The sequence below is a fragment of the Bos grunniens genome, chromosome 2, assembly GCF_055505025.1.
Source record: "Bos grunniens cultivar Pamir isolate PY7600 chromosome 2, Bosgru_T2T1.0, whole genome shotgun sequence".
Classification (NCBI taxonomy): Eukaryota; Metazoa; Chordata; class Mammalia; order Artiodactyla; family Bovidae; genus Bos; species Bos grunniens.
Genome location: NC_141166.1, coordinates 121,144,861 through 121,156,703, shown reverse-complemented (window position 1 = coordinate 121,156,703; position 11,843 = coordinate 121,144,861).

Here is an 11,843-nt window from a genome sequence, read left to right as displayed (position 1 = left end):
CTTTCCTTGCAAAAAGGAAGCGTCTTTTAATTTCATGGCTGCAATCACCATCTGCAGTGATTTTGGAGCCCAGAAAAATAAAGTCTGCCACTGTTTCCACTGTTTCCCCATCTATTTCCCATGAAGTGATGGGACCAGATGCCATGATCTTCGTTTTCTGAATGTTGAGCTTTAGGCCAACTTTTTTACTCTCCTCTTTCACTTTCATCAAGAGGCTTTTGAGTTCCTCTTCACTTTCTGCCATAAGGGTGGTGTCATCTGCATATCTGAGGTTATTGATATTTCTTCTGGAAATCTTGATTCCAGCTTGTGCTTCTTCCAGCCCAGTGTTTCTCATGATGTACTCTGCATATAAGTTAAATAAGCAGGGTGACAATATACACCCTTGATGTACTGCTTTTCCTATTTGGAACCAGTCTGTTGTTCCATGTCCAGTTCTAACTGTTGCTTCCTGACGGGTCCCATCACTTCATGACAAATAGATGGGGAAACAATGAAATAGTGAGAGACTTTATTTTGGGGGGCTCCAAAATCACTGCAGATGGTGACTGCAGCCATGAAATTAAAAGATGCTTGCTCTTTGGAAGAAAAGTTATGAACAACCTGGACAGCATATTAAAAAACAGAGACATTACTTTGCCATAAAAGGTCTGTCTAGTTAAAGCTATGGTTTTTCCATTAGTCATGTATAGATGTGAGAGTTTGGCCATAAAGAAAGCTATGCACTGAAGAACTGATGCTTTTGAACTGTGGTGTTTGAGAAGACTCTTTAGAGTCCCTTGGACTGCAAGGAGATGCAACCAATCCATCCTAAAGGAAATCAGTCCTGAATATTCTTTGGAAGGACTGATGCTGAAGCTGAAACTCCAATATTTTGGCCACCTGATGCAAAGAACTGACTCATTTGAAAAGCCCCTGATGCTGGGAAAGGTTGAAGGTGGGAGGAGAAGGGGATGACAGAGGATGCAATTGTTGGATGGCATCACCAACTCGATGGACATGACTTTGAATAAACTCTGGGAATTGGTGATCAACAGGGAAGACTGGCGTGCTGCAGTCCATGGGGTAACAAAGAGTCGGACACAACTGAGCGACTGAACTCAACTGAACTGAATTTTCATGAAAAGTAGCATAGACCAAACATTTAGATGTCTAAAATTTTTTAGAGAAATTAAAGGACAATAGGTTCATACATTCAAATAAATTAAAGGTGTTTGATATGTGACCCTAATCTATGAAATACACGTCAGGAGAACAATGACCAAATTTTCTTACTAAACTTCTTATAGAATTATGCTGCAAAAATAAATATTGGCTTATGTTCTTTTCTAAAAAAAGGGCAGCAAAACTGTTTCTAATCTGCTTTATACAATTTCTACATAGAAGAGGTAAAATTATGTGTTCTGTAAAGCTAAGTGCTAGCAACTAAGACTAAAATCAATCAACTTCAATCAATCTCAGACTCATTGGCAGGGGATTTAAAAGGACGCATGGAAAACTAAAACTGTGATATATTTGGTCCACCTTTCTTTAGCTCTTAATCAAAAGCTTTGTAGTCAATGACCCTGAAACATGGCATCTTGGGTTATGGTTCCCATTTCATTGTGTCAGCCTTCTAGATGCCAGTTTCTTCATCAGCAAAATGAGTCTGAAGGTTCTTCCCAATTCTGGAATCTATGGTTTATGCTAGTGTATAAGGAAGTGCTGTTGAATATACCAAACTAACTAGTATGGCTGGTAGTGATTTTTTCAACTCTAGCATTGCTTAAGGGCAAGATTATGCCAGCAATGATTTAAGGCCATATATAACCACACAGAAATGGTATGGACCTAACAGAAGTGGAAGATATTAAGAAGAGGTGGCAAGAATACACAGAAGAACTGTACAAAAAAGATCTTCATGACCCAGTTAATCACGATGGTGTGATCACTGACCTAGAGCCAGACATCCTGGAATGTGAAGTTAAGTGGGCCTTAGAAACCATCACTATGAACAAAGCTAGTGGAGGTGGTGGAATTCCAGTTGAGCTATTCCAAATCCTGAAAGATGATGCTGTGAAAGTGCTGCACTCAATATGCCAGCAAATTTGGAAAACTCAGCAGTGGTCACAGGATTGGAAAAGGTCAGTTTTCATTCCAGTCCCAAAGAAAGGCAATGCCAAAAAATGCTCAAACTACCGCACAGTTGCACTCATCTCACACGCTAGTAAAGTAATGCTCAATATTCTCCAAGCCAGGCTTAAGCAATATGTGAACCGTGAACTTCCTGATGTTCAAGCTGGTTTTAGAAAAGGCAGAGGAACCAGAGATCAAATTGCCAACATCCGCTGGATCATAGAAAAAGCAAGAGAGTTCCAAAAAAAACATCTATTTCTGCTTTCTTGACTGCCAAAGCCTTTGACTGTGTGGATCACAATAAACTGTGGAAAATTCTGAAAGAGATGGGAATACCAGACCACCTGACCTGCCTCTTGAGAAATTTGTATGCAGGTCAGGAAGCAACAGTTAGAACTGGACATGGAACAACAGACTGGTTCCAAATAGGAAAAGGAGTTCGTCAAGGCTGTATATTATCACCCTGTTTATTTAACTTACATGTAGAGTACATCATGAGAAACCCTGGACTGGAAGAAACACAAGCTGGAATCAAGATTGCTGGGAGAAATATTAATTACCTCAGATATGCAGATGACACCACCCTTATGGCAGAAAGTGAAGAGGAATTCAAAAGCCTCTTGATGAAAGTGAAAGTGGAGAGTGAAAAAGTGAGCTTAAAGCTCAGCATTCAGAAAACGAAGTTCATGGCATCTGGTCCCACCACTTCATGGGAAATGGATGGGGAAACAGTGTCAGACTTTATTTTTCTGGGCTCCAAGATCACTGCAGATGGTGACTGCAGCCATGAAATTAAAAGACGCTTACTTCTTGGAAGGAAAGTTATGACCAACCTAGATAGCATATTGAAAAGCAGAGACATTACTTTGCCAACAAAGGTTCGTCTAGTCAAGGCTATGGTTTTTCCTGTGGTCATGTATGGATATGAGAGTTGGACTGTGAAGAAGGCTGAGTGCTGAAAAATTGATGCTTTTGAACTGTGGTGTTGGAGAAGACTCTTGAGAGTCCTATGGACTGCAAGGAGGTCCAACCAGTCCATTCTGAAGGAGATCAGCCCTGGGATTTCTTTGGAAGGAATGATGCTAAAGCTGAAACTCCAGTACTTTGGCCCCCTCATGCGAAGAGTTGACTCATTGGAAAAGACTCTGATGCTGGAGGGTTTTGGGGGCAGGAGGAGAACGGGACGACAGAGGATGAGATGGCTGGATGGCATCACTGACTCGATGGACGTGAGTCTCAGTGAACTCAGGGAGTTGGTGATGGACAGGGAGGCCTGGCCTGCTGCGATTCATAGGGTCGAAAAGAGTCGGACACAGCTGAGCGACTGATCTGATCTGATCTGATCTGATAATCACGCAAGTTGATTAACCATTAAAATTCAATTTGGCTTTGCTGCTGCTAAGTCACTTCAGTCGTGTCCGACTCTATGCGACCCCATAGACGGCAGCCCACCAGGCTCCCCTGTCCCTGGGATTCTCCAGGCAAGAACACTGGAGTGGGTTGCCATTTCCTTCTCCAACACATGAAGGTGAAAAGTGAAAGTGAAGTCTCTCAGTCGTGTCCGACTCTTCGTGACCCCATGGACTTCAGCCTACCAGGCTCCTCCGTCCATGGGATTTTCCAGGCAAGAGTATCAGCTATCCCACTTTGTCTCCACCCCACCTCTACCCCAGTTATTTTGGATGTATGAATCTACATGCCTGCAAATCAGCTATCAACTTAAGTGGAAAATATATATATACCAGTAGTTCTTGTTTGAAATTTCATGAAGAAAACAGTGTAATTTCTATTAATAATAAGGTTGTTTACATCAGGTGAAATTTCCACTTCTTGGTCAGATTAATTCCATTTCTTTTAATTTAATGTTTGACTGTCTAATCATGTTTTTTTTTAATGGTTCTATCAGTATCTTTATTTTATTTGCTATTTTTGACTGCACTCTGCCCCTCGTGGTATCTTAGTTTCTTGACCAGGGATTGAACCTGCGCCCCCTGCAGTGGAAGCGTTAGAAGTGCAGAATCTTAATCACTGGACTGCATGGAACCTTCCCAAGTGAAAAGTGAAAGTGAAGTCGCTCAGTCCTGTCCGGCTCTTCGAGACCCCATGGACTGCAGTGCACCAGGCTCCTCCGTCCATGGGATTTTCCAGGCAAGAGTACTGGAGTGGGTTGCCATTGCCTTCTCCAGGGGCTCTTCCTGACTCAGGAATTGAACCCTCGGCTCCTGCATTAACAGAGAGATTCTTTACCGCTGAGCCTTCTGGGAAGCCCTTGTAATAAGCAGAATTAACCAAAAGTGTCTTAGAATTGCACTTTTACAACCTTCAAATACATTAGAGGAGAAACCAGAGGGTGTAAAAGAGGGATTTATATTCTTATTCAACTAACATTGAGTACCTACTGAACAACTGAGAAAACTGTTTTTGAATACAGATGTCATGTTTTCCAAGCACACGCACACACAGAACAGGCTCTGAAGAAGTAGGCACTAGTAGAGTAGATGGATAATTATATGATTTAAAAAGCAGCAGTTGAATTATTATTATTATTTTTCGCATCATAACAAGTTTTTTTTTTTTTTTTTTTAAGGAAAACAGAGTTCAGAGTTTAACCATCCAGCTAGGATATTTCAGATATTGGGCTCTTTTCCTGCAATCACAACTGTATCCCATCCATGCTTAGCATATTATTGGAGCTCAAGAAATATTTGTGGAATGAGAGCAAACAATTCTATAACACTTACTGTTTTTTATGCTGTATTTTATATATACTGACTCATTTAATTCTCTCAATAGCCCTCACGAGGCAAGTACTGTTATTATACATTAATGTCACAGATGAGGAATCTGAAGCACAGACAAGTAAATGACTGCTATGCTATGCCACTTCTAAATATTAATAATTAGGGACATTTCGAGTGAGGGAATGGGAGGGAGGAGAAGGAACCATCATCACTGACCCTATAGTCAATGGGAGCTCAAAGGATTGAGCTCTTTGGGATAGACTGGTGAAGAATAGGCAAGTTTTAGGTATCCCAAAGAGGTTGCTTTTGGACAGTCTTTGAATACTGGGGTTGACAGAAACTGTCCAATGAGAAAGACATTTGCAAGAAAGCTCTTATAAAAACCAGAAATGATTTGTGATATGTTTGGGCAATTTTTCTTCTGCTAATCTCTCGCAAGTTCATTCTTTTTTAATTTTTTCAACATAAGTTGGATCTAGTTCATTCTTTTTTGTGCCATTCTCTTTCTTTGTCCCTTTACCATTCCTTTTAGTCTGTTGTAATATTGACCTAAATTTTAAATTATTATATTTATTAAATCAAATATATATATCATTCCACTGCTCACTCCTAAAGGATATCAACCCTGAATTTTCATTGGAAGAACTGATGCTGAAGTTCTAATACTTTGGCCACCTGATGCGAAGAGCTGACTCATTGAAAAAGACACTGACACTGAGAAAGATGGAAGGCAAAAGAAGTGGGCAGCAGAGGATAAGATGGTTAGATAGCATCACTGACTCAAAGGGCATGAATTTGAGCAAACTTTGGGAGATAGTGAAGGACAGGGAAGCCTGGTGTACTTTAGTCCATGGGGTCACAAGGAGTCAGACTAGACTTAGCAACTGAACAATAACAATATATCATCCCACTTTCATCTGCACTTCTATTAAAAAACAATTTATTTCAAAATTATTCCTTATTAGTGTTGTACATGCAGGTCAGTGATTCTTAATAGGAAAAAAAAAAGTCTTCCAAAGTGGACTAATTGTTAAATGGTGACAGATTATGAAAATATACCTTGGTAATCCACCACTTCAATATTAGAAGAGAAGGCCACTCTTAAATACAAAGCACTGCTTACTGAAATTTCACATTTTCTTTCAAATTTTAAAAGTATCTCCAAGTTTAGATTAAAGAACATTTTAACATTGATTTGACTCCTTCATGATAGGATCAAGAGTTCATCCATATCTAATGTCAGCTAAGGGATAGTTTATAGAATGCTGAACTTTCTGGAAAGAACACTAAAAGACTAAAATTGTATTTGTTCATTTAGTTATGTGAATGTATAAAAATAACAGTGAATCATTTACAAGAGTTGTCTGCTGCTGCTGCTAAGTCACTTCATTCATGTCCGACTCTGTGTGACCCCATAGATGGCAGCCCACCAGGTTCCCCCATCCCTGGGATTCTCAAGACAAGAACACTGGAGTGGGTTGCCATTTCTTCTCCAATGCATGAAAGTGAAAAGTGAAAGTTAAGTCGCTCAGTGGTGTCCGACTCTTAGCGACCCCATGGACTGTAGTCCACCAGGCTCCTTCATCCATGGGATTTTCCAGACAAGAGTACTGGAGTGGGGTGCCATTGCCTTCTCTGACAAGAGTTGTCTAGAGAAAACTTTCAGCATAAGTAGAAAAAACTTTCAGCAGTTTGTGCTGAGGCTGGTACAAAATATGGATTAGTGACTTAATCTGAGTAAATGTAGTCTAATTAGTACAAGAGTGCAAATATGCATACATATATGAATCTATGTGTGAATGAGTCTGCACAGACCATTTGCTGCAAGAACAAGCACTTGTTTAACAGTAAAAATAAGAATCAACATTGCAGCAGCATTCACAACCATATAACTGGAGAAACCAGATGATTCAGGTGCTGCAAATAGGGAATAGAACTCGTGTCAGAGGCTGGCATCGGGAGCATAGACATAGGTTCTACATTGCCTAAGCTAAGTGGCTACAGTCTGGTTGAGTGTGGGGTGTGGAATGTGAAATTCTAACAAAACATTTTAAAGAGATTGATTTGGGGTGAGCAAAGGTGATATGATATTCATTTCTGTATAGCTTCTTAAAACTGATTTACTGCAGTAGCTTGTAGAAGTAACAGATGTTTATTCGAATGAATATTCATTCACTGACATGAAGTCCTGGTAGATGACACTTTCCTCTTAACATGTCATAGTTTTCTCTTACTGGATGTTTGCTACTGTGGTTGCCAATTGTCTATTTAGAAGATATAACACTAAGGAGCTACATAACGTGACGTATTGAAGTATAATGATGTAGTCTGAACCAGAGGTAAATATGCTAATTAGAAAAAGCAATAATGCTCGTATAGACATCATAGTGACTTGCCTTATCCTTCTTGACAGCATCATGATAACTTCTCATCGACCAGTCATGAATTTTCTTTTAAATTATCTTATTAGTACACTGCTTGAGCTGTAAAAACATTTATTTAAGAAAGAACATTACCCAAGAAGTGAGGTGACTTTAAATTGTCATAGAAATCAAATAAAGAACTTCATTGTGAAGAAGCTAAAAGAATTATAAAATTCTTTAAAAAAATATAAAATTCTACATAAATAGAAATTATTATTATTTTGGGCCTGGCAGCATCTCTACTACTTGCTATACAAAATCTTGCTTTTTTCTATGTGTATTTTTACAGAAAACAGCAACATCAGAAGTACAGATAACCTGTTACAATTGTTTTGTTTCATAAATTCGTGCATTGGGGTCAGTTTATCTTACCTAAAGGTACTTTCAGAGAAGGCAATGGCACCCCACTCCAGTACTCTTGCCTGGAAAATCCCATGGACGGAGGAGCCTGGTAGGCTACAGTCCATGGGGTCTCGAAGAGTCGGACATGACTGAGCGACTTCACTTTCACTTTTCATTTTCATGCATTGGAGAAGGAAATGGCAACCCACTCCAGTGTTCTTGTCTTGAGAATCCCAGGGATGGAGGAGCCTGGTGGGCTGCCGTCTATGGGGTCGCACAGAGTCGGACATGACTGAAGTGACTTAGCAGCAGCAAAGGTACTTTGGCTCTGCAAAAGATTATTTTGGCAGAGGTTTTATTAGTGTGTCAAATTGTCTTTTAAGAAACTTGGCCAGGATTACTATCCAAGATGGTAGGTTATAAATTTTAAACCTTATTGCTACACACTCCCACTTCCCTCCCCCAAGACAGTAGTACTATTGAATTTTCTGGTACTATGATCCAAACACAAATTTGTTACAGAATTCCAGATTCAAATAAGCATTTTAGGAGCAGAGTTAACAAATGAGATAATGATCTGGTTATATTTCTTGGTCCATGAAATGCCTAGAGTATTTAGCCACACAACTAAGTCTGCGTTTTCTGTGGAGTTAGGAACAGATATATACATGGAAATCTGTAGCTAATTCAAAAGTATCATTATTAAGCCGTTAGAATCAGCTTTCTTTCTCAAACTCACAGATGTGTTTTCTATTACCTAACCCTTTGTATTCATGGTTTTCAATTTGGGCTTCATATTAGAATCATCTGGTAATGATTGGGGAGCTGCTAAAATTCCTCATACACAGGCCATACTCCAAACTAATTAAATCAAACTAATTAAATCCTAAGCTCTGGGAGTGAGATCCAGACATTAGTATCAATACTTTTTTAACCCCTCCCCCCACCAGGTGATGCCAATGTATGGTCAAGGTGGAAAGCTACATAGTGGTAGAGATGCTGAGAATCAGTGAGATGGAGAAACAATAAGAAAAGAACTTCTATATACTAAATTAAAAATTGAATGTCAGGGATTGTTCACATTGCTGTAGACCGATGATAATGTAGAAAGATTATTAGGCTATCTTTTTTCTGAAAATTATAACTTTATATCCATCTGTTATATGAGAGGGTAAATTTCCAGATTATACAAATATTTATACCTATTTATTAAGATTGAAACACACCAGTGATATATGTTGCCCCTTATTTCAATATATAATAATTTTTAATTTGTGGAGTTCTTTTTCAAAGAAATGTCTTTGAATATTTAGCAAAAATATATTAATAAAAAACTAGGCAGAATAAATAATTTTCAAATGGTATTTGGAGGTGGCAAAGAAGTCCTTGGAAGTGAAGTAGATTTTAGCCATTCTCAGTTGAGGGAGAAAATGACAAATACATATTTTGTGCTGTTACCCCTTGCCATTTATTCATTTTCATAAAGTATGCTTTCCTGAGGTATCTTATTAGCATTATCCAGATGCTAAGAAAGAAAGGTTTAAGAAAGATGAATTACAGTAGAGGCAGAAAAATTCCCCCTAACTTTAATGTAATTTCCATAAAATTGAAAGCAGTGATTTATTTGCTTAGATATAATTAATATAGAAAGTATTTACAATGATTAGACTCAAACAAGCCAGGGTTCAAAACCTAGCTCTGCCCCTCCCAGCCATGTTTCCTGGAATATATAATTTATCTAGACCTGGACTCACTTTTTTTCGTCTGCAAAAGGGGCATATTTACGTCTTCTGTACAAGGTTGTTAATTGTGGGAGATTAAGAAATGTTGACAGAGCCCTTAGTATAGTGACTGACACATAGTAAACTCCAAATAAATGGTAGTTCTTTAGTTCTTTTTTAAATTGTTCTAGCACATTTTTAAAACATCTTTTTCCTCCTAGGTAATATGTGCTGTTTTAATAACTGCCTTCCACAGACTCAGCATTCATGAGAGTTACAGAAATTTTTGCATAGTCTTAAATTTAGGCACGGAGTTGCAAGGCGAGTGTGAGTTGCTGCAGAGGTGCATTCCCATGTGGGTCAAGTGCAGAGACTCCCACACTCACTCACAAGTGAGGTACCCTGTTCTGTGACCCGAAGGGAAACAAGCAATATGTGTCTCAGCAAAGTTGAAATCACCTCCCATCAGGGACCATCTTAGGTACTAGGAAAGAGTGGGAATCAAGAATGTTAAATCATCATATTCTGGGACTTGCTATATATTACATTTCATTGATTCTAACATGCACATTTTAACATCTCTGAAATCAAAATGTACCATCCAATTGATGAGGTCTTAAATCAGTCTCAGCCAGGCAGCACTTCTGATGTAGCTGCCCTGCCTGCGACTGTATGAACTTGGCCATAGCTCTTCATATTGTTGTGATGCATGATAAAAACCCAAGGCCAAGTAAGTTTAAGAAAATTCTTTATAGAACTATAAAATAAGAAGTCAAAGTGATAAAAATAACATCATAGTTTAATTTGCCGTCATTTTTCTTCCCTAATGGTACATGAAATGATAATACATCATAGAATCTAATCTTTATTTTAATGTAATAGTTTGTGTAATAGTTTGCCATGGTTTTTGTAAAGCAATTTGACAGTATATTTAAAAAAACCTTTACAGTGTGCATATATCCACTGATTGTAAGGCTCATAACTCATCCTAAGGAAATAACCAAAATTAAACCACATTAATGCCTCTATCTCAGTTGCTGTTTGGGTTAAGTTTGTTGATGTAGTAGGCAGAATAATCTCCCCACCCACCCGCCAAAAAAAAAAAAAAAAAAAGATATATGCATCTCTTTGTCCCTGGAACCTGTGAGTATGTAAGGTTACAGGACAAAGGGAAATTAAGGTTGCAGATAAATTAAGGTAGCTAATCAGCTAATCTTAAAATAGGGATATCAGCCTGGATTATCCAGGTGGGCCCAGTGTAATGACATGGATCATTGAAAGTGAAAGAGTGAGGCAAGAGAAAGAGATGCAATGAGGCAGGAGGTTGGACTAATAAGCAGTGTAAAATGGAGTTATTCTTCTGTTGGTAACTTTGAAGATGGAGGAAAGAGCTACAAGCCAAGGCGTGCTGGAGGCCTCTGGGAGCAAAGCAAAGAAGAAGGCAAAGAGATACTTTCTTCTCTAGAGCCTCTGGGGGAGAATGTAGCCCACCTGACACCTTGACCCAGGTCCAATTTCTAACCTAAAGAACAGCAATGTAATACATTTTGTTGCTATAAGACGCTGTTTACAGTAATTTGTTACATCAGGAGTAAGTAATCCAGATCAAGCAGAAAAAAATGTTTATGATTGATTGCTTGCATTAAATGGTGAATATATAGTGAATAATTACTAGACTGGTGAATTTAATAGGCACTTAAAGTTCCAAAAAATGTCAGGGCCAACTGACAGCTTTTAATTTTGCTACCTTATTCTAAACTTTTAAAAATTATAACAACAGCATATTATAGCATAGTTTTACAAAGGAATAATATTAATGTAACATATAAGAGCAAATATTTAAATTTAATTGGGGGGAAAAACTTCTTACATGGTCCTTATTTTCCTCACTTCATCCAAAGACCAGTAAAATTATCCCATTCAAATGCTATTCTATGATCCATCATTTGGGAACCTCTGTATGAGCTGCTCTTTTGTTGATTTTAGTGTACAGATTTTAAAGTCCCTTAAAAAGAAAGAGACTGGCATAACAACAAAAATCCTTAGATTACAAATTCTTCGTTCAGAATTCTCAGAGTTTTGGAGTCAGGACATCTTGATTACTTTTTGCTGTGATTTTTTTTTCCCCCCACTGCCCTCCCCATCTTTTCTTGTCATATATCCAGAATATGTTATGTTAGTTTCCTATGGCTGCTATGGCCAATTACCATAAACTTGGTGTCTTAAAACAACAAACATTTATTCTCTTATGATTCTGGAGGTCAGAAGTCTGAATGAAGTCAGTTTCACTGAGCTGAATTTAAGGTGTTGGTAGAGCTTTGCTTCCTCCAGAGGCTCCAGGCCAGGGAGGAACCTGTTTCCTCTCCTTACAGTTTCTAGAGCTGCACTCCTCATATTGTAGACCTTACTTTCTTGTTCAGTGCCAGCCCTATTGCATTTCCAAATCTTTCTCTCTGTTGAGGTCACATGGCTTTCTCTCTTCTCTGTCAAGTCTCCCTCTG